The sequence below is a fragment of the Lycium barbarum genome, chromosome 2 (assembly GCF_019175385.1).
Source record: "Lycium barbarum isolate Lr01 chromosome 2, ASM1917538v2, whole genome shotgun sequence".
Lineage (NCBI taxonomy): Eukaryota > Viridiplantae > Streptophyta > Magnoliopsida > Solanales > Solanaceae > Lycium > Lycium barbarum.
The window spans coordinates 27322701-27346219 of NC_083338.1; the positions used below are offsets into that span (position 1 = coordinate 27322701).

General features: G+C 40.9%; 1 non-coding gene across 1 annotated transcript; it reads left to right on the plus strand.

Moving 5' to 3' along the window:
- Nucleotides 1-1497: 1497 nt before the first annotated feature.
- LOC132629547 (small nucleolar RNA R71) lies at nt 1498-1603 on the plus strand. Its single transcript, XR_009578317.1, has one exon. It is a non-coding gene; the product is annotated as a small nucleolar RNA R71 (small nucleolar RNA).
- The last annotated feature ends 21916 nt before the right edge of the window (nt 1604-23519 follow it).

Here is a 23519-nt window from a genome sequence, read left to right on the forward strand (position 1 = left end):
CTCATCGCAGTCGGCCTTGGCATCCCCAAACCTGATTGTTTATAAATAGCAAGGGGCATCAAATTTATACTCGCCCCATTATCACACAAAGCACGAGCAAAATCATGGCGCCCAATAGAACAAGGGATGGTGAACGCCCCAGGATCTCCCTTTTTCTGAACAAGTGTGGTTGAGATGATGGAACTCACAGTGTGAGTCAAACTCACGGTTTCATGTTGAACCGTCTTCTTCTTGGTCAGCATATCCTTCAAATATTTTGCAAAACCCGGCATTTCCTTGACAGCTTCCAAGAAGGGAAAATTTAGAGACAACTGCTTCAGCTGATCATAAAACTTCTCGAACTTAGCATCTTCTTTCTTCTTTACCAACCTTTGAGGGAAGGGAGGTTTAGATTTGAATAGCTGCGTCAAAGGGCGTAGGGCCCCTTTCACGGCCTGCTTACTCATGTCATCAGCTTCTCCCACCATCTCTGGAATTTTAGCAACCTTCTTGTCAGTAGGCCTCTCATCAGCAATGATGGGTGTTTCAGACTGCACCTTATTCTCTTCATCTAATTGCTCAAGATCAATCATCTTCTCAGCAGCCCCCTGGATTGTTTTACCACTCCTAGTAGTGATGGCAAACGCACGGTCTATACCGCCTCCCCCATTTCTGGGATTTGGAATAGTGTCACTCAGAAGTCCTCCCTTTTTAGGAGGGTGCTGCTCTCTGGAAATGTCCCTCATCTGCGACTCAAGCTTCTGAATAGCTGCTGTATGGGAACCCACTATTTCTGCCAGCCCAGATAAAGTTCTGTCAGACTTAGATTGGTTTGCCAAAATCTGCTCAAGCATTGCTTCAATCTTCGAACTACCTTGCTCTGATGACTCACTTTTCGATGGTATATAAGGATTGGAACTCTTGTTCGCAAAATTGTTGTTGTTGTTGTAGCTCCTGTGGTTTCCACCACCATAATTATTATTGTAGTTCCCAGAGTTGTTATGAGCACCTTGGCCTTGGCCTTGGCCTTGCTGCGGTCTCCATTGATTTTGACTCTGATAGCCGCCTTGGTAATTCTGTCTTTGATACCCCACTTGAGAGTTGTTAACATAGTTAGCATCTTCAACCTGCCTAGATGGCCCCTCAAGGAAAGGACCATCTTGAGCATGGTACATCCCTTGCGGCAAGACTGTATCATCTTCACAAACATTTACCTTTTTGATTTGAGATTCATCAAACTTCTTTGTCAGCAGGGAAATATTTGTTGCAAGTTCTGCTAATGTTTGCTGCGTGTCCTGATTCTCTTTCACTATATTATGGAGCATGGCATTACCATATGGTACCACATCAGCATTGTTCGAGTGCCAAGCCTGATTATGAGTTGTCAGCTTGTTAAGTATGGTGGTCACTCGTTGAAAGGTCTTGTTCATAAAACACCCATCAGCTGCATTGTTAGCTACTGACTGTGTCACTGGATCTAACCCTCGATAGAACTTCTCCATCAATATATTTTCCGGAAAACCATGATTTGGGCTCCTCTACAAATACTCTTTGAATCTCTCCCATGCTTCATATAGTTGTTCCCCCGGTCGTTGCTTAAATTCATATATCTTGTCACGAATTTCAGCCTTTTTGCTAGGGGGGTACCACTTTGTGAGAAAAGCAGCTACCATTTCTGCCCATGAAGTAATCGAATTTCGGGGCAGCTTCTCAAACCATGTTCTTGCCTCTCCCGCTAAGGAATATTTGAATAACCTCAACCGAATAGCATCTTGTGGAACATTGTTCTGGATGTGATTAGCACACACATCCACAAAATTCTGCAAATGACGTTGAGGGTCATTCTCGGTAGAATTCCGAAAGTATCCCTCAAGTTTCAACAACTGGTATAGAGAGGAATAAATTCTCACAGTAGCAGCTCCAACTCGAGGCTGAACAATAGGAGATGCATTGTCCTCCTCTGGAACAAGTTCAGCGAAAATATTCTCATCGTCTGATTCATTCGCCTGATTGTTCACCAGATTTCCCTGGTTTGCAGCACGTTGATTTTGCTGATGTCGATTCATGCTCACCTTATTTACACAAAGTAGCAAACAAGGTGTGATGGAATAAGCAAAAGACTTTAATCAAAGCAAACACTATTTAGTAATTTCAAAACCGTACTCCCAGGCAACGGCGCCAAAATTTGATACGCTCAAATTACACCTCTTAATGGTGTAATGCGGACGTTGTCAAATATAGTAACCCAACAAGGTTGGGGTCGAATCCCACAGGGAATATGGTGTCAAAAGGTTACTAAGGTCATAGATGCTAAGTTCTAGGTCTAGTGTCTCAATCCGATAATGTTGGTAAAAGTTGGTCTTTTCTATAACTAAGTTCTAACTATTTCTTTGGTGGAAATTTATGGTAAAAGAAACTAAGGTTGTGTTCCCGTTAGATAGGTGTATGATCATGGGTATTGATCTTGATATACTTCGAATGAATCATTAAATAAATGCACTTAATCTCTATGTGAATCTCTACTATTTCCCAATAAATAAAGATTAAGTCTTTCTACGATTTTTCCAAATATAAGAAAGTAACCATGAAGAACGATTAATCATGCCAAGTAAATTCCTCTTATTCCTAAGTGAATTTATTAAACAAAGTTTAAAGCTTTGAGTTCTTGTTGACTATTCTTACCAACCCTAATTATTTTTCGAAATAAATCAAGGTTTATGGCTTTAATCAATGTTTGCAACCATTAATTATGAATGAAGAATAAAGAATAATCAAATCCTAATGATACATTATATGTATATCAATCACAAAACCCAATCACAAAACACCCATCATTAGGTTCACAACCCTAGTAAGGAAATTTAGCTACTCATAAAGAAAGAAGAACAATGAGAAATAATGAGAGTCATAAAACTGTTTTACGGACCGTATAAATGTTCCGTATAATTGGTTCCTCTATCTTTGTTCACTGTGACCACTATACGGTCAATTTGACGGTCCGTATAACTGTTTTACGGTCCGTCAAACTGCCCCGTCAAATTGCCTCTTCAGTGACTCTTGTTTTCTCCATTTCTTCGACTTTGGCCATCAAAACACTCAGATACCTGAAATCCACTAAAAAACACATTAAATCACGTAGACTTTGCTTAAAAACAAGTAACGCTTATAGTCGAAAAGCATCAATTGTGGCGTAAAATTACGCCACATCAAGGATCCTAAAGCGAATAATGTCCATAACTTTCTTATACTAACTCGGATTGACTCGAAACGTGTTTATGATCTTCAAGAGTCGACTAATGTATGTACCTATTGAGTCTTAAAAATTGATTTATGTGCATATATTTTCTCACTACTCTGCTCGTGCATACTGTTATTATATCTTTCGCCGAGTCCCGGGCTGGTTATGTCATCGTGCGCTCTATGTTATATTCGGCAGTACGATGTGTTACGGTTCCTCGAGTCCCTCGCTAGGGGGCTGGGTACCGCTTATATACGGCGTTATGAGGTGTTATGGCGTATGATGTGCTATGATGTTATGATGTGTTTCGGTGTTGTCCGGAGATATGAAATCTTCTGGAGTATGATGTGTTGTGGCGCTAGCGTCGGAGTGGCGACCACGTTCCTGAGCCCTATATATGATTTTGATATGCATTATTTGTGTTTCAAAAGCAAGCGTTTGGTATACTGATTTTTGTACCTGTTTCCATACTCCTTATTTCAGATTATGATCTTGATTATTGTATTTCATGCTTTATATATTCAGTACATATTTCGTACTGAACCCCTTTCTTTGGGGGCTGCGTTTCATGCCCGCAGGTACAGACGCTCGTTCTGATGACCCGCCAGCTTAGTGCACCTATTCTGCTGTTTGGAGTGCTCTTTTTGTTCTGGAGCCCACATTCTGGTACAGACTCTTCCGTTGTGTATATGTATGTATATATTCAGGGGTACGGCGGGGCCCTGTCCCGTCATATGATTCTGTTGTCTGTATTAGAGGCCTATAGACATACATGTGGGTTGTGAGTCGTTATTGTTCAGTTATGTCTGTGTGATTTGCGTCTTAAGCGGTTCCGTTTGCTGTGACAGCCTTAACGACTTGTATGTATGTATACGTATGTATATGTTTTTGGGCAATGGGTTTTCGACAGCCTTGCCGGCATCTGTGTGATACATTTGTTATATGTGACCACTTAAGACGACATATGACCTTTGTATCTGTATAAGTCAGTGTACGCCGAATATGGATAAGCCATTGGTATGCCGATTCTGGTAAATGAGTGTGTACGGGTGTCCAGCTCGGGCACTAGTCACGGCCTACGGGGTTGGGTCGTGACAAAGAGAATACGTCACTATTTCTAGAGAAAATTGGGCAGTACTTCCTTTATTTATACTACTTTTCCCATAGTCCATATCAACTCCCAACGCTCACAACAACATCCACAATGTTACAATCAACAACCATCATTTATATATATTCATCCCATTCCACCATTTTCCTCCAATTTTTCCCACATTTATCCGTATGACTCATTATTGTGTTTTCGCGCATTTAATACTTGTTTCATGATATAAACATCATTTATAACGTATTCATAATCACAACACTTCAACATTTGTGATTCAATCCCACTATCCTTCAATGATGACACTATTCACCCATTCAAGACCCATTTCCCATATCTTTCTACAATTCAAGCTTCTTAGTCTTCTAATACCTTAAACAACATGATAAAGTCATGAAACATACATTAGATGATTGTTGAACAAGTCTTGGGTTGAAATGCTTCACTTAGACAAAACCCTAGTTCCACCTTCTTTGGAATTTCTTGACTTAAATGATCTTTTGATGTGTTTCTTACACTTGGTTTTTGTAGATTGATGAAGTTGATCTTAAATTTTCACTTAAATTCTTGTTTTGGAAGAGTTTGGAATGTTCTAAAGAGAGATTGGGTCGTGGAGTGAGAAGGGGAAATAAATAAAATGAACTTGGATCATTATTTTGTAAAATAGCTGTCCCGATGCCATTTTACGGTCCGTATAAATTTAAACGGTCCGTATAATTGACCGTAAAACTGCTTCAGTGGTCACCCTTCTCTGTGTCAACTTGACGGTTCATTTTTATGGGCCGTATAATTTTATACGGTCCGTATAATCTACCGTAAAACCCACCTTTCCTCAACTTCATTTTGTGACACTTTTACGGTTCATTCTACGGCCGTAAAACCATTATACGGTCCGTATAATCGACTGTATAATCCACCAGTTCACCGAAATCGTATTTCCATCACTTCGTTCCATCTCCGATCCTTATGGAATCTTCTTAACAATTGTTCAAAACTTCAATACCAACCTACGGGACGTTATCACTAATCTCAAAACACCGCTTACGCTATGACCTTTGTTAGCCTATTCACTGTATACTAACGGAAGAATTTTCGAGGTGTAACATTCTTCCCCCCTTTTGGAACATTCGTCCTCGAATGTTAAACACTTGGGATTCTACAAAACTTTTGCTAGAGTTTCCCTTGTAATTCGGCACTACCAACCTGTCACAACAACCCATAATATCATCGCCTCACAGGGCTATATCACAATACCAATATATCTATGGCCACACACGACCCAAAAGCATAAAATAAAGCATACATACCTCATCTCATCGGCGTTTCAGCCTGAATCTCCTCCGGGGGTTGGAATAAGTGCGGATATTTGGCTTTCATTTTCTCCTCCGCTTCCCAAGTCATTTCTTCTCGATTATTTTTCCGCCACAAAACTTTGACTGAAGCAACCTCTTTATTTCGAAGTCTCCGCACCTGTCTATCTAAAACGGCAATAGGCATTTCTTCATATGCCAATTTTTCCGTCACTTGAACATCATCAACTGGAACTATTCTTGTCGGGTCTCCAATACACTTGCGGAGCATCGAAACATGAAAAACTGGGTGCACTGACTCGAGCTCTGAAGGAAAGTCCAATTCGTAGGCTACACGACCCACCCTACGAATGACTCTATAAGGTCCGATATATCTTGGGTTCTACTTCCCATTTTTACCAAACCTCATTACCCCTTCCATTGGCGATACTTTCAGGAATACCCAATCATTGACCTGAAATTCCAAGTTTCGTCGGCGGTTATCCGCATAAGACTTTTGGCGACTCTGGGCTGTCAGCAATCGATCTCGGATGATCTTGACTTTTTCGACTGCTTGCTGAATCAAGTCGGGGCCTATTAATTGTGCTTCTCCTGTTTCAAACCATCCAATTGGAGATCTACATTTTCTCCCATATAAAGCTTCATACGGGGCCATTTGAATACCGGGATGATAGTTGTTGTTGTAAGCAAATTCAATAAGGGGTAAATGCTCATCCCAACTACCGCCAAAATCTAACACACACGCTCGTAGTATATCCTCCAAGGTCTGAATAGTACGGTCGGCTTGTCCGTCGGTTTCTGGATGAAATGTCGTGCTGAACTTGATTTGAGTACCTAGACCTTCCTGAAAGGATTTCCAAAACTTGGATGTAAACTGTGACCCTCTGTCTGTGATAACGGCTAATGGAATTCCCTGAAGTCGCACAATTTCTTTTAGATACAACCTGGCATAGTCTTCTGCCGAATACGTGGTTCTGACTTGGAGGAAATGAGATGCTTTTGTGAGTCTGTCCACGATCACCCATATAGAATCGTATTTGCCTCGGGAGCGAGGTAATCCTACAATGAAGTCCATGTTGATTTCTTCCCATTTCCATGCAGGAATTTCCATTGCTTGCAATAAGACTCCTGGCTTTTGATGTTCGACTTTTACTTGTTGGAAATTTGGACATTGAGCTACAAATTCTGCTATGTCTTTCTTCATGCCATTCCACCAATATACCATTTTCAGATCATGATACATCTTTGTTGCTCCTGGGTGGATAGAATACCGGGAATAGTGAGCTTCCTCTAGAATTCGGTGACGCAGGTCTGCAACATCCGGAACATATAGTCTGCCCGGGTATCTAAGGACTCCGTCTATGGAAAATTCAAATGGAGGCTTTTCCTTTTCACGAGATAGGTCTCGGTGATGGCTTAACTGAGAATCTTCATTTTGCCGTTCCTTTACCTCTATGTTCAAGGGTGAAGCTGCGGGGTTATTAATGCTGATGCCTACACTAACCGAATCAATCACACGTACTCCAAAATTTGCTAATTGATAGAGCTCACGAACCCTTTTTTTCTTTCCCGAAGGAACTTCACTTAAACTACCCATTGATCGGCGGCTGAGCGCATCGGCTACTACATTCTCTTTCCCGGGGTGGTACAGAATATTTACATCATAGTCTTTCAATAATTCTAACCACCGCCTCTGCCGTAGGTTTAACTCCTTTTGCTTAAAAATATGTTGGAGACTCTTGTGATCTGTATAGATATCGACGTGCACACCATACAAATAATGTCTCCATATCTTCAAAGCATGAATAACCGCAGCCAATTCGAGATCATGAGTTGGATAATTCTGTTCATGTTTCCGCAATTGCCTCGAGGCATATGCAATAACTTTTCCATGCTGCATTAATACACATCCTAGTCCCACACCGGAAGCGTCACAATATACAACATAGCCACCTGGCCCTTCTGGGAGCGTTAACACTGGAGTTGAGGTCAATCTGTCCTTCAATTCTTGGAAACTACGCTCACACGCATTGTTCCATTAAAATTTAGCGGACTTCTGAGTTAGCTTCGTTAATGGGGCTGAAATGCAAGAAAAACCCTCTACGAATCTTCTATAATATCCTGCCAAGCCCAGGGAACTACGAACTTCTGTGGGTGTCGTAGGCCTTGGCCAAGTCTCCACGGCTTCAATTTTCTGGGTGTCGACTCGGACACTATCATCTGATATAACATGTCTTAGAAATGTTACGGAATTCAGCCAAAACTCGCACTTTGAGAACTTTGCATATAATTCCCGAGCTCGGAGAATGCCAAGGATGATTCTTAGATGATCTGCATGTTCTGATTCTGTGCGAGAATATACCAGAATATCATCGATAAATACTATCACGAAGAGATCCAAGAATGACCTGAACACATTATTCATTAAATTCATGAACACCGCCGGGGCATTTGTCAACCCAAACGACATTACTCGGAATTCATAGTGGCCATATCTCGTCCTGAATGTTATTTTGGGAATATCCGCTTCTCTAACCCTCACTTGATGGTAACCTGATCACAAATCTATTTTAGAAAACCATTTGGCACCTTGCAATTGATCGAACAAATCATCCATCCTTGGAAGGGGATATCTATTCTTTATCGTCACTTTGTTCAATTGCCTATAGTCGATGCACATTCGTAGAGATCCGTATTTATTTTTCACAAACAAGACCGATGCTCCCCACGGTGATGAACAGGGCCTTATAAACCCTTTCTCAAGCAAATCCTTCAACTGTGCCTTTAGCTCTTTCAATTCTGCCGGAGCCATTCGATACGGAGGAATAGAAATAGGCTCGGTGTCTGGTAATGCATCGATAGCGAAATCAATTTCCCTTTCTGGAGGAAGACCTGGAAGTTCGTTTGGAAATATATCTGGGAATTCATTCACTACCGGAACAGATTGGAAAGCTGGTGGCCTTGCCTTGGTGTCGTGAACTCGAATTAGATGATAAATGTAGCCCTTGGCTATCATCTTCCTTGCCTTAAGGTAGGAAATAAACCTACCTTTTGGAGAAGCTATATTACCCTTCCATTCAAGCACGGGCTCTCCCGGGAATTGAAATCGAACTACTTTCGTCCAGCAACATTTGCATAGCACGACTCAAACCAATCCATACCCATAATTACGTCGAAATCTACCATCTCCAGCTCAATCAAGTCAGCTTTTGTCTGGCGATCACATATCACAACTACACAATTTTTGTACATTTTTCTTGCTATAACAGGATCACCAACCGAGTGAATACCTCGAAAGGTTTAATTGGCTCAGGTCTCACCCCAATACAACCAGCAATAAACGGAGTAATATAAGAGAAAGTAGAACCCAGATAGATCAGAGCATATACGTCACGGGAAAATATAGTCAATGTACCTGTGACAACATCTGGGGAGGACTTAAGATCCTGTCGCCCAGCTAAAGCATATACGCGGGGCTGATCAACACCTGAAGTAGATGCTCCCCCTCTGCCTCTACCTCTACCTGCTGGAGTCTGGAAAATCTGTGCTGTCGGGCGTACCGAAGAAGAACCCACTGCTGAACCTGTGGGCTGAGTCCCAACTCTATCTCTCACTGACAGACAGTCTCTCATTATATGACCAACCTGCCCGCAGGCATAGCAAGCATCCGAACCCTGACGACACTGTCCGGAATGTAATCTACCGCACTGGCTACACCGCGGTACCAGAGGTCTCCGCTGACTAAACTCTCCCCTAAACTGAGAATCTGAGGCCCTCGAACTCTGGCCCTGTCCTGATTGAAAATAATGACCAAACCCCCTATCCGAGAATCTGGGAGGCGCACTGGTCGCTGCCTGATCTGAGTGCCTAGAATGCATCTGTCTCAGTCCCCCTCTATATTCACTGCTCGCTCTCATAGATCTAGCCCTCTTACCTTGTCTTCAATCATTATCACGATCACTCCTTTGCGGCTGTTGTCGTCCCTCAAGATTCTTAGCATGGGCCTGTATTCGGGAAATATTCATCCCGTCTTGCAAAGAGGTCGTCAAACATTCTCTAAATAAATGTGGCCCCAAACCATTCACAAATCTATAGGCCCGGTCTCCCATGTCGGCCACCATAGATGGAGCATATCTAGCCAAAGAATTGAATTTCATACTATACTCTCGGGCACTCATGCTACCTTGCTTCAAATTCAGGAACTTGTCCGCTCTAGCTCGACGGACTTCGGCTGGCAAATAATGGCGAATAAAGGCATCCACAAACTCTTGCTATACCGGAGGAGGCACATTTTCTCCTTTTGATGCCATCCAATTGTTGTACCATAATACCGCCATATCGCGGAGTCTATAAGAGGCCAACTCCACGAATTCGATCTCGGAAGCATGAATAATCTTTAAGGTCCTCAGCATTTCATCGATGAAGTTTTGCGGATCTTCGTCCGGCTTTGACCCAAAGAACTCCGGGGGATTTAAGGTCATAAAATCACGGGCTCTCGTACTAGCTGAACGATCCCTCGGGCCCGCATTCTGTCGTTGTTCCTGGGCGGCAACCAATTGTGTCAATAAATGTATGGCCTCAGTCACTTGTTGACCCGAAGCACCCGGTGGAGGGATCGGAGCTGAGGCTCCTCCTTGCTCTTCTACATCGGGCGAGGCCTCATTTTGTGATTCACCATCCCCTACATTCATCGAAAACTCTCATTCTGCCCGCCTTTTTGTCGTATCTTTGCCCTTCTGGGCTGCCGTATCTTTTCCCTTTGGCGGCATTTTCTGAAATCACAGCACACTATTAGGGAGGATAAAAATCTTACGCATGGCTCTATCGCACGATTTCATAAGAAGAAGGATGGTCATTTTCCTAAATGCCCTGTAGCCTCTTGTTTATTAATGTGGCGCGCTACACACCATAAACAAGACTCTACTAGACACGGCTCATAGACACTTCCTAGGACGAAGTGCTCTGATACCACTTCTGTCACGACCCGACTAGGGGCCGCGACGGGTACCCGGGGCTAGCCACCGAGCACCACTCGCTCTAATACTCATCTTACTCATTTAATGCTTCTTTTACCAACTTTATACACGAATTGTAGAAAAATCATAATTTATATAGAAACATACATGCTTTATATACATTTTGCCTCTCGGCCATCAAAATAATATACATATATAATAACATCTTGTGAGACCATCTGACCCACACTGCGTATCTACGAGCCTCTACTAACATACTAAACATATAGACGGAACAAGACTCGGTCGTGCCAAAAATGTACATATATACCAAAAGAGGAATCATAAGCACCTCCGAACAATGGAGTGCTCTCAACCAGCTGACAGCTACTAAGAATCTGGGTCAAGCTCACCTCCCTGTTTACCTGTGGGCATGAACACAGCGTCTAAAGAAAACGGACGTCAGTACGAATATTGTACTGAGTATGAGAGGCATGAACAATAACAATACATCAAGAGAATAAGAGAAACATCAAGTATGGAGAAAACTGTATCTGACTGCGAATCATATAGGAAGTAATGCATGCTGACTTACTTTATGCTCAGCATCATCTCATGTATGCATAACATGCATGTGTGCAAATAAACTGCCCGACCATACAGGTGCGGTGTGATAATCAATTGCATTAGCCCGCGTCCAGGCCTCCCGCGTCCGGAGTACCATCTCATGTCGTCCACTAGTGGTGTCTGCCCATGCCAAAAGGCCATGGTGTATCCGTATAGCTGCCCGCCTTGGCGATGACTGCCCGACCAACTAGGCGCGGTGTAATATGATCATGACATGCTCATCATAAAATACTTGTAATAATATGCTTATCATAGTACATGCATAAGACTAAAGATCAACTATACTCTATCGGGGTGACGTAAGGTCGTGCTCCCCCGATTTCATTATGGAGAAATTGTGGACATTCTGCCTCACCTTGAAGGAATTAGTACATAAGGTGATTGTAGAAATAAATAGCATCATTATCAATATGGCATCATCATATCATATCTCTTATCTTATATAGACATTTATGGATTTAGGCTTCTAGCAATTCCGAAATATAGGAACTCACGACAAGGAAAGGAACTTATGCTATAGGATTCATGCCATTAGAAAGAAAGGTCTAGCCTCACATACCTTTATCGTTTAGCTACGCTATCATTCACTTGCTCTCCTTTAATGTCACGTCGCTACCTTCACGAAAGAATCCGTATTAACGTTAGTTAGTCGACTTAAGGGAATACGTCACTATTTCTAGAGAAAATTGGGCAGTACTTCCTTTATTTATACTACTTTGCCCATAGTCCATATCAACTCCCAACGCTCACAACAACATCCAGAATATTACAATCAACAACCATCATTTATATATATTCACCGCATTCCACCATTTTCCTCCAATTTTTCCCACATTTATCCGTATGACTCATTATTGTGTTTTCGCGCATTTAATACTTGTTTCATGATATAAACATCATTTATAACGTATTCATAATCGCAACACTTCAACATTCCTGATTCAATCCCACTATCCTTCAATGATGACACTATTCACCCATTCAAGACCCATTTCCCATGTCTTTCTACAATTCAAGGTTCTTAGTTTTCTAATACCTTAAACAACATGATAAAGTCATGAAACATACCTTAGATGATAGTTGAACAAGTCTTGGGTTGAAATGCTTCACTTAGACAAAACCCTAGTTCCACCTTCTTTGGAATTTCTTGACTTAAATGATCCTTTGATGTGTTTCTTACACTTGGTTTTTGTAGATTTATGAAGTTGATCTTAAATTTTCACTTAAATTCTTGTTTTGGAAGAGTTTGGAATGTTCTAGAGAGATATTGGGTCGTGGAGTGAGAAGGGGAAATAAATAAAATGAACTTGGATCATTATTTTATAAAATTGAAATCTGTCCCGATGCCATTTTACGGTCCGTATAAATTTATACGGTCCGTATAATTGATCGTAAAACTGCTTCAGTGGTCACCCTTCTCTATGTCAACTTGACGGTTCATTTTTACGGGCCGTATAATTTTATACGGTACGTATAATCTACCGTAAAACCCACCTTTCCTCAACTTCATTCTGTGACACTTTTACGGTTCATTCTATGGTCGTAAAACCATTATACGGTCTGTATAATCGACTGTATAATCCACCAGTTCACTAAATATTATTTCCATCACTTCGTTCCATCTCCGATCCTTATGGAACCTTCTTAACAATTGTTCAACACTTCAATACCAACCTACAGGACGTTATCACTCATCTCAAAACACCGCATACGCTATGACCTTTGGTAGCCTATTCACTGTATACTAACAGAAGAATTTCCGAGGTGTAACACCGATCTCCCATGCCGGCCACTATAGTCATGGCTTATATAGCCAAAGAATTAAATTGCATGCTATACTCTCGGGCACTCACATTTCCTTGCCTCAAATTTAGAAATCTATCCGCTCTAGCTCGGCGGACCTCGGGTGGCAAATAGTGAAGGATAAAAGCATCTACAAATTCTTGCTATACGGGTGGAGGCGCATTCTCTTGCCTCGATGCTATCCAATTATTATACCACAATACTGCCACATCTTGGAGTCTATACGATGCCAACTCAACGGATTCAGTCTCGGAGGCATGAATAATTTTCAATGTCCTCAACATCTCATCTATGAAACCTTGCGGGTATTCATCCGGCTTCCACCCGAAAAACTCCGGAGGATTTAAAGTCATAAAGTCATGAGCTTGGGTACTAACTGACCGATCACTTGGGCCCGCATTCTGCCACTGTGCCTGAGCGGCAACCAACTGTGTCAATAGATGTATGGCCTCGGTCACTTGTTGACCCGAGGCAACCGGTGGAGGAATTGAAGCTGGAGCTCCTCCTTGTTCTCCCTCATTAGGCGAGGTGGAAAAAGTATTAGATAAGGCCTCGTTATGTGATCTGCCTTCTTCTATATTCATCGGAGGCTCTCTTTCTACCCGCCTCTTTGTCGCAGTCTTGCCCTTCTGGGCGGCTGTAGCTTTTCCCTTTGGCAGCATTCTGAAATCACAACACACTATTAGGGAGAATAAAATCTTATACACAGCTCTATCGCACAATCTCATAAGAAGAAAGATGGTCACTTTTCCTAAATGCCCTGTAGCCTCTTGTCTATTGATGTGGCGCGCAACACACCATAAACAAAACTCTACTAGACACGGCTCGTAGACACTTCCTAGGACTGAACTGCTCTGATACCACTTTTGTCACGATCCAGCTAGGGGCCGCGATGGGTACCTGTGGCTAACCACTGAGCACCACTCATTCTATCGCTTATCATACTCATTAGACATTCCTTTATCAAATTCATACTCAATTTATAAGAAAATCATCCCTCATTTGAAACATAAATACTTTTATAGGCATAAGCCTTTAGGATATCAAAATAATATATGTATACATATATTTACATAATGGCAACCTCGTGAGACCACATAACCCACACTGCGTATCGACGAGCCTCTACTGGAGTGCTAGACATAAGGACGGGACAAGACCCCGTCATGCCCAAAATACATGTACATGAATATACACAAAAGAATAATCTTAAGCACCTCCAAAACAAAGGAGTGCTCTCTAATCAGCTACTGGCTCCTACGAGTCCGGATCAAGCTCACCTCCCTGTCTACCTGTGGGCATGAACACAGCGGTCAAAGAAAACGGACGTTAGTACAAACATTGTACTGAGTATGTAAGACAGGAATGAAATAAATATGATAGAAAGATCATGAGCCATAAGATAAAGATATAACCTGCATGAGTGTCATAGGCAAATACATTTCGTACATATATCATATTTTACATAATCATGGTACATATGTCATCACATCACATATATCATCATATCATAATCCTCGTCGTTAACCCTCGTCTGGGTAACCATCGTATGCCGCCCACTAGTGGTGATCATTCCCGACCCTCTAGGCTCGGTGTAAATATAGCAGCCCACCTTAGTGATGACATGCCCGGCCATCTAGGCACGGTGGAATCATAGCAGCCCTCCTTAGTGGTGACATGCCCGGCCATTTAGGAACGGTGGAATCGTATCGTCATATAGTCGAGCATAACCCATCATATTTACACATCTCATGAACCTATCATAATCTTGTCATAGCTTGATATTTTCATACATAACATAGGCATATTATATGCTAGCATTATTGATCATCTTATAGACATATCATGACTTAGCATCATTTATCATTTATCATTAGGAGCATAAATTAGGCTTTAAAGGCAGCTATGGCTAAGTCGGGGTGACGTGAGGTCGTGAACCCCCGATTATATTATGAACATTTATGAGTATTCTGCCTCACCTTGAAGGAAATAGTGTATAAGGTGAGTGTTAATAGTAATGACATCATTAACGTTATAGGATCATCATATCATGGAGTCTAGAATCTCTATACTTTAACTCATCATCATCGTTATCATGCTCGCATGTAGTTTGGTATATTTGCGGACTCATAAGCTCCATCATATTGGAGAATCATAGAGAAATTTAAAGATTCATGCCTTTGAAGGAAGGGATTAGCCTTACATACCTTTGTCTTTTAACTAATATGTCACTTTCTTGTTTTCCTTTGATGCCCCCGTTTCTACCTTCAAGAGAAGTCGCATGAACGTTAGCCAATCGGTTACTTAAATGTGCCTACTATTTCTAGGAAAATTTGGGCAGCATTTCCTTTGTTTATACAGCTTTTCCCGCATTCTATATCAACTCCCAAACATTCATAACAACGTTCACAACATAATAGACAACATTCATCATCCATCTATATTATTCACATTTCAGAATTTCACTTTAGTTTCCCCAAAATCATGATCATAATTCACTATTACGTTATTTCACGTATAATACTCATTTCCATGTTCTAAATGTCATTCATAATCTACTTACAATCACAGGATATTCATATTCATGATTCATTTCAAACTACTATTCAACAATAGCACTATTCCCGCATTTATGACCCATTCTCTATATTCTTCAACAATTCAAGTGTTTCAACTTCTTAATATCTTAAACATCATGAGAATATCATAAAACGTACCTTAGATATTTTAGGAACAAGCCTTGAGTAGCAATACTCTTCTTGCACCAAAAACCCTAACTCACTTCCTTTGAAATTTCTTGGCTTAGATGACTTTAATGAGTTTCACACTCTTGATTCTTGTTGGTTTGATGTATTTGATCATGGATTTCCTTTGGTTTCTTGTATATGATGTTTGTGGAACCTTCTAGAGGTCATGATAGATGAAGAAGTGTGTGAGAATGAAATAAATGAAGTGGGATCACATATATAAAATTAGAACTTGTTCAGTTCGTCGGGACTTCCACGGACACTTTCACAGTCCGTGGAATATTATATGGTTCGTGGTTCTGTTCTTGGTTTACCACTGGCAAGTCGTCTTCTCTGCTGGATATTCCACGGACCAATATACGGTCCGTGAAAAGTTTCACGGGTCGTGAAACTTGGTCGTGCAAGAAGCTATCCACATCATTCTGTTTAGTAAAAAGGTCATAACTCTTGATCCCGATATCGTGTGAGGGCCCACAATGTATGGTTTGAAAGCTCTTTCAATGATATTCAACTTTCATTCTTAGTGTTTTTCCAAATTCCAAACTTCTAATGGCGTTTTGGCCCCTCCAAGTCAGATCATCCAGAAATATTTCCTTAAATCGTCCTTTTGGATGGCTTATGCCCATATTTCGCGTATGGGTCCTTAGGATTTGCTAAACTTTCCATGTACTACTCATATATATCTTCATTAATGATCTAAACATCCCTATACCCATCCTCAAAGCCTTACCAAACAATCCTTAACACAAAATATTACGGAACCTTTCCTAAACCTCACTTATACTCCACTTGTCCTTATCAATTCACATAACTTGAAGATCTTAACGTATGCATTCTAAAACCACTAATTATCCGTCTTATAACCGCAAGAACTTCCTATTATCCTTAAACTCGCGTTAGTTCATTCACTATGCGACGACATGAAATTTTTGAGGTGTAACAGAAACCCAGTGGCTTATTATAGGAAATAGAGATTTTGGCTTTGAAATAGAAAGCGAATAATATGGATTTCGTTACGGGATTACCTCTTTCTTATCGCAAGTTTGATTCTATTTGGGTGATCGTCGATAGGCTGACCAAATCAGCCAATTTCTTGCCAGTCAAGACCACTTACACTACTGAAGATTGTGCCAAATTGTACGTTAAGGACATTGTGCGTCATCATGGTGTTCTTGTGTCTATTATTTCTGATAAAGGCACTTAGCTTACGGTAAACTTCTGGAAGTCTTTCCAGAAAGGTCTTGGCACTCCGGTGAGTCTTAGTACGGCCTTCCATCCGCAGATAGACGGACAAGCTAAGTAAACTGTTCAGACTTTGGAGGATATGCAACGGGCTTGTGTACTGGATTTCTAAGGAAGCTAGGATGATCATTTGCCTCTTATAGAGTTTGCCTATAATAATAGCTATCATGCCAGTATAAAAATGGCTCCGCATGAGGCTCTGTATGGTAGGAAGTGCATGTCTCCTGCCAGTTGGTTTGAAATTGAAGAAGAAAGTTTGTTTGGGTAAGATCTTGTACATCAGGATATTCAAAAGGTAAAGCTTATTCAGGAACGGTTACATGCAGCTCAGAGTTGTCAACAATCTTATGCATATGTACAATGACGAGAATTGAAATTTCATACAGGTGATTGGGTGTTTCTGAAAATATCACATGTGAAGGGCTTAATGAGGTTTGGTAAGAAAGGAAAGCAGGAAAGCTCAGTCCTAGATACAACGGACCTTATAAGATGTTCTGACGGGTAGGCCGGGTAGTTTATGAATTGGAGCAGCCATCAAAACTGCAAGCCGTCCATCTGGTCTTCCATGTATCTATGCTAAGGAAGTGTACCGGAGATCCCTCCAGAATCGTACCTGTTAACGGTATACAAGTTACTGAAAGCTTATCCTATGTGGAAGAAACTGTTGCTATTCTCGACAGATAGCTCGGCCGACTTAGAACCAAAGATGTGGCTTTGGTAAAGGTTCTGTGGAGAAGTATGGATAGAGAAGAGATGACATGGGAAGCCGAGGCGTAAATAAAGTCCAAATACCCTCACTTATTCCCTGTTATAGGTACTTAATAACTAAGCATTCCTTCATCTCCCTCAATGACGTTAACTGAAACAAGTATGCTAAGATTCAAATGTAACACTTGCTATATATTGTAGATAATGCTGTTATAGAAGGAACTTTATAGGATTCTGCTCTACCAACGAATGACTCATAAGGTAAAGATTATAGTTAAACTTTCCAAGTGGCAATGCAGTGGGAAATGTTATTATGGTATAGTATGACTATATGTTGTCGATTATGGTATCTTGTATGGCATGTAGATTGGGTTTTACTGTATGCAGGCATTTGGTAGTACCAATTTACAGGGGAAACACTGTAGAAATTCCCACAGCAATGTGCATAAACAAGTATACCTCACATTCTGTAAGCATTGGAGGATGAATGTTCTTAAGGGGGGAGAATGTTACATCTTGACTTTTGAGAAGCTAGTATGTTTCGTACCTTATAGTATATGCCCGTAAAATGATAGTGTCTTTGAGCTCAAAAGAGATACCAACCATAATGAATGTGTATCAGGGGATTAAACTCTTGTTGGATATCCGATTCCATGTATACAAGGTTTAACTTCATGTGTGGCAATTATTGGAAGGATTAAAAGTTAAATGAATCGAAAGGAATAAAGATGGAAAGGAGGCAATTGAGGCCTTAAATTGACGAATCGTAAACATGAGGGACGGTCTATCAACTCCCCATCGTCAACCCACCATACGAGCCACCCTCTGAGACCGCTCTCTGATAGGCAACTCGGCGGTGCACATTGATGAACCGTCAAACACTCGACGGTCCGTTGTTGTGCACGTCCAGTTGTGACCGTAGCGATCGACTTTCACAAGTATAAAGAGCCCCTCCCTTGTTTTTTTTTTTACAAGGTCCAGAAGCTTCAGAATAGATACATATATTCTCCTAAAGTTCATATATCAATCTTTACAATAGTTGTTGAAATCTAGCGTCAATTAAGCTCGGAAAGTGCGTATAACCTCGTAGGCTTCAATTCCATATCGGTATCACTGTGGTAAGGTGGAAACCTCGGATCCAAATTTGTACTAAGAGTCAACTAGGCCAATTGAGGTCAAGATTCTTTCTCCATTACCAATAAAATTAAGTTAATTCGAAGTTATATTTGTTAGATTGTCGCGTGTTAATCTAATTGGGCGACAGAAGGCATAACCCTCTTATGGGATGTTGTTAATGGAATTATATGATTATTGAATTAGATCAAATGCCTTTGATGGTGGTTTTGTTGTTGTTGTGATCATGGGAACGTAGTATAAACCGAAGAAATGCTACCTGGATTCCCTTAACCCCAAATAGTCTCAAAGTTACACTATATACGCGTTGGTATACGAAAAATTAAGGCCTAACTAAGTTCATATATCGCCATGCAAGGGCAAGGGATGAGCTGGATTCGGAATAAGGAATTCTTTCAAGTAGATGCTTGGCGAATTGAGGTATGTAAGGTGTTTGCTACTCCCTTTTACTTGGCAAGAATCTAAATTTAGCGCACCGATGCATGTGTCCAGATGATTCTACTCCATTCATGTATCACTTCTTATAGATGTTCCTTATTGAATTACTTACTTGTTTTCCCCAATTTGTTTAATATACTTCTCCAATGATTCTTGTAGTATTATCATGTTTATCATCATTATGTTATTTCTTTGAGTTTGATACAAATTTCATAATTCATCGGAGGTTACCATCTTTATGTCACTCCGAAAGGCCCAATGTTAGTTCATTTGCTCCTCATGCATTATATATGTAAATGTATTCACTATTTTACTACACCATGCCGAGCTATAGTTAGCAGGGTTGCCATGCAGATGTGCCCACAACTGCAGTGGGAATGTTATGATGTTTTCCTCGGATGCGGGATGATGATGATGACAAGATGATGATGCTACTATATGTATATTTGCATACGTTTTCAAACTCATGCATTGCATGTTGTACATTCTCAGACGGCTCAGGTTGCCTTTATCCTTTTATATGCATGCCTTACTTACGCTATTGTTTCCTACCTTACATACTCAGTACTTTTATCTGTACTGACATCCCATTTCAGGGGATGCTGCATTTCATGCTGCAGGTCCTGGCAGGTGTAGCGGAGCACCACAACCACTGTAGGACTTCTAGCTTTAGCGGGTGTCAACAAGTGGCACTGCTCCGGACTTTCTATCTTTTGGTATACTTATGCTATCATGATATATGTTCACATACTATGGTTATGTCGGGGCCCTGTCCCAACTATTATGCTTTTGTATGCTCATTCTTAGAGGCTCATAGACATTTTGGGTATATGTAGACGTTATGTACGACCTCGTCGGTCTTGTTTTGGTTTTGATATTCTCCTGATAGCCTTGCCGGCTTTATGACATGTATGATGTTTATAGCGGCCTTGTCAGTTCGCTTATGTACATATATATATATATATGATGGATCATTGCATATTTCTATAATTGGGCCTTTTGTCACGACCCAGCCCCGTGGGCCGCGACTGGCACCCTATCTGGGTACCCAGACCAAATCGCATATTTATTTACCAAATCCGAGCATATTCCAAAAATTCATAAAAGTCATATCAAACTGAATCTTTATCAAATATGTCTTAAGCGGTCGCACAAATCAAAATGCCAAATCAAATCCAAACGGAGCGGCGGAATAGTCAGAATGAGGCACAACCTCGGGGGCCGCGACTGTGCCTGGGTAGACTCTCCCATCCTCGCTTTGCCCTTCTGGGCCGCCGTTGCCTTCTTCGGAGGCATCACTGCAAATACAATAACGGGTCAGATCAGAATGACCCTAATAGCACAGTTCTATCGCACGATCTAAGATTCCAAAGAAAGTAACACCCTAAATGCCCTGTAGCTTCCTGTTTATAGATGTGGTGCACAACACATCGATAAATAAGACTCTACGAGACACGGCCTGTAGACATTCCGAGGACAAACTGCTCTGATACCACTTTTTGTCACGACCCAGCCCCGTGGGCCGCGACTGGCACCCTATCTGGGTACCCAGACCAAATCGCATATTTATTTACCAAATCCGAGCATATTCCAAAAATTCATAAAAGTCATATCAAACTGAATCTTTATCAAATATGTCTTAAGCGGTCGCACAAATCAAAATGCCAAATCAAATCCAAACGGAGCGGCGGAATAGTCATCGCCGGTCAGTAGTGCAAACATAAGCATAAAGGCCATTTAGGGCCATCATAACAAACGGACCGCTTTAAGACCAGAAAACCAAAATCAAACAAACATATATAGGACCCTCGCCCCACATATATGACTACAGGCCTCTACGAACTCAAAACAAAGACATATGGCGAGACAAGGCCCCGCCGTACCCAAATCATCAAATATACAGAGCATATACATAGCAAAAGGAGTCTGTACCAAAAGTGGACTCCGGATCAGAAGGAGTACTCCAAAATAGCAGAAAGTGAAGCCTATAGTGGAGGATCACCAATGTCTGTACCTGCGGGCATGAAACGCAGCCCCCGGAGAAAGGGAGTCAGTACGAAATATGTACTGAGTATGTAAAGCACGGAGTACAGAAATATGGATCAAAACTGAAAGCAAATCCGATAACAAAGTGGAGTACCAATCAGTATGTCAAAATCCGTATCAAAGTCATATACGTATATATAATGCAAACGAAATCATGCAAACGCTTAAGAACGTGGTCGCCACTCCGACGCTGGCGCCACACACAGCATAACACCAGAAAGTTTCAAATCTCCGTACATCCCCAAACACAAACACAAACATAGGTGAGCGTATCGCATCACGAGCCATATCACAGCATAACTCCAAACGGTACCCGGCCCTATGGCGAATCCTCGGGAACCGCAACACAGCATACGGCCGAATTATCATAAGGCGCACGAATCATAACCGGCCCGGGAACCGGTGAACGAAGTCATAATGAGGCACGAGCGGAGTCGTGAGCAAACAAATGCAAATTATATTTCAAAATAGTCTTTCAAAACATAATAGTTTCATAAGTCATTCCATAGTACAAAATAATCGAATACTTAGTCGATACGAAGGTTCGTTTCACAAAAAGTTTCCAAAATGGTACGTATGGCTCAAAACGTAACCTAGCATATTATAATATTCATAACATAGCTCATAGCAGAACATTTCAAAATCAAAGGGTTCATATCAAACCTTATTCCAAAGGAGAGCCCGATAGGACAAATAGGGCGTCTCGGGGTTAGCGGGCCCACCTCGAGTCAAATTGAGGTGGCGAACATAATTTACGAACATTAATAGGCCAAAAGGTCATACATAATCATTACCAGGTGACCCGATCACATTTCGATAGGTTTCGGACGATTGGTGGCATTCTAGCCAAAATAGAGCCCTTAGGCTTCAATTGAATTGAATGAATAGTAACTTTTCTGTGGATCGGGTTTCGAGGAGCAGAAATGCTCCGGAAGTTTCAATATTCACCTAGCATACTAAGACATGCCAAACGAAGAAGTGGGAAGCTTTACATACCTTACAGACGCCTTATGCTCTCTCAAAAGTCAAGTCCCGTTTCGTCCGAAATCTGCAAATGGTCAAAGTTACCAATTGAGATTCTTAGGCTTAAAAATGCCATTAACTTCATTTTTGTCTACCGAAATTTCGGCAGCATTTCCCCTATACATCTAACACCCCCGAGACTTAGCTCGGCTCAAAATACATCAACAACAACAGCCCACACATCAACAACAACACAATTCATAATCAAACCACTCTAGCTTCAAAGTTCTATCTTATTACCTAAGTTGGCAACTTTTCATTCAAACTTCCAAAACTCCAAATCTATATCCATATTATTGTACTCATTCACTCATTCAAGATTATTCAATCACATTCCAAATATATTCCAAGCCATATACGAAATTGCCCAAGATTCATTACTTTCCATAATTCTTTCAAAACATCAAAACTTACAACGAACGTTCTAACTTGCGTCGTTTCATTCCGAATTCACTAACAACAACATCAATTTACATCCTATGATCTTACTTTCACAATTTTACAAAAACTATATAAATTCGCATATTTTCCCATAATGACATACAACCAAGTTCAATGCCATAATTCTTCCAACACTTCCAAATCAATGCAAACTTACATCATTTAAATTATAGGGATCATAACCATACAACTAACATATCAAACAAAACAATTTATCACCATTCCAACTTCTTCCATAGCCACGGCCAACATTCATTTTTTTCCAATTCCACCCAATTCATTCAACTTTCATTTCTAATAAAATTTCTACCATCACATACTAGATTCTAACATGAATTCAAGCCACCAAAACCATGCAATATACATGCTTACCTACGGCTAACACACACTTAGTCCCAACACACAAAATTCCCATGTTTTCCATTCATTCACACATACTACAACATACATATACCATTCATAACATAACAAAAGCATGAAATCCTCACCTTTCTTCAAGTCCTTCACTTGGAGATAAGAATTGTTTTCTTGCCACAACACTTATATCAACTTGTAGAGGGCTTTGCACTTGATAATAATTTCACAAGAGATGAACTTTTAAACCAAGGAATTGGCTCCAAAAATTTTTTCTTTCTTTTCTTTCTTTTCTCCTCTCAAACCCGAATTGCCCTCTCTTTTTCTTTCTTTCTTGCTTTGTGTTTTCTTGAAGGTTCTTGATAATTA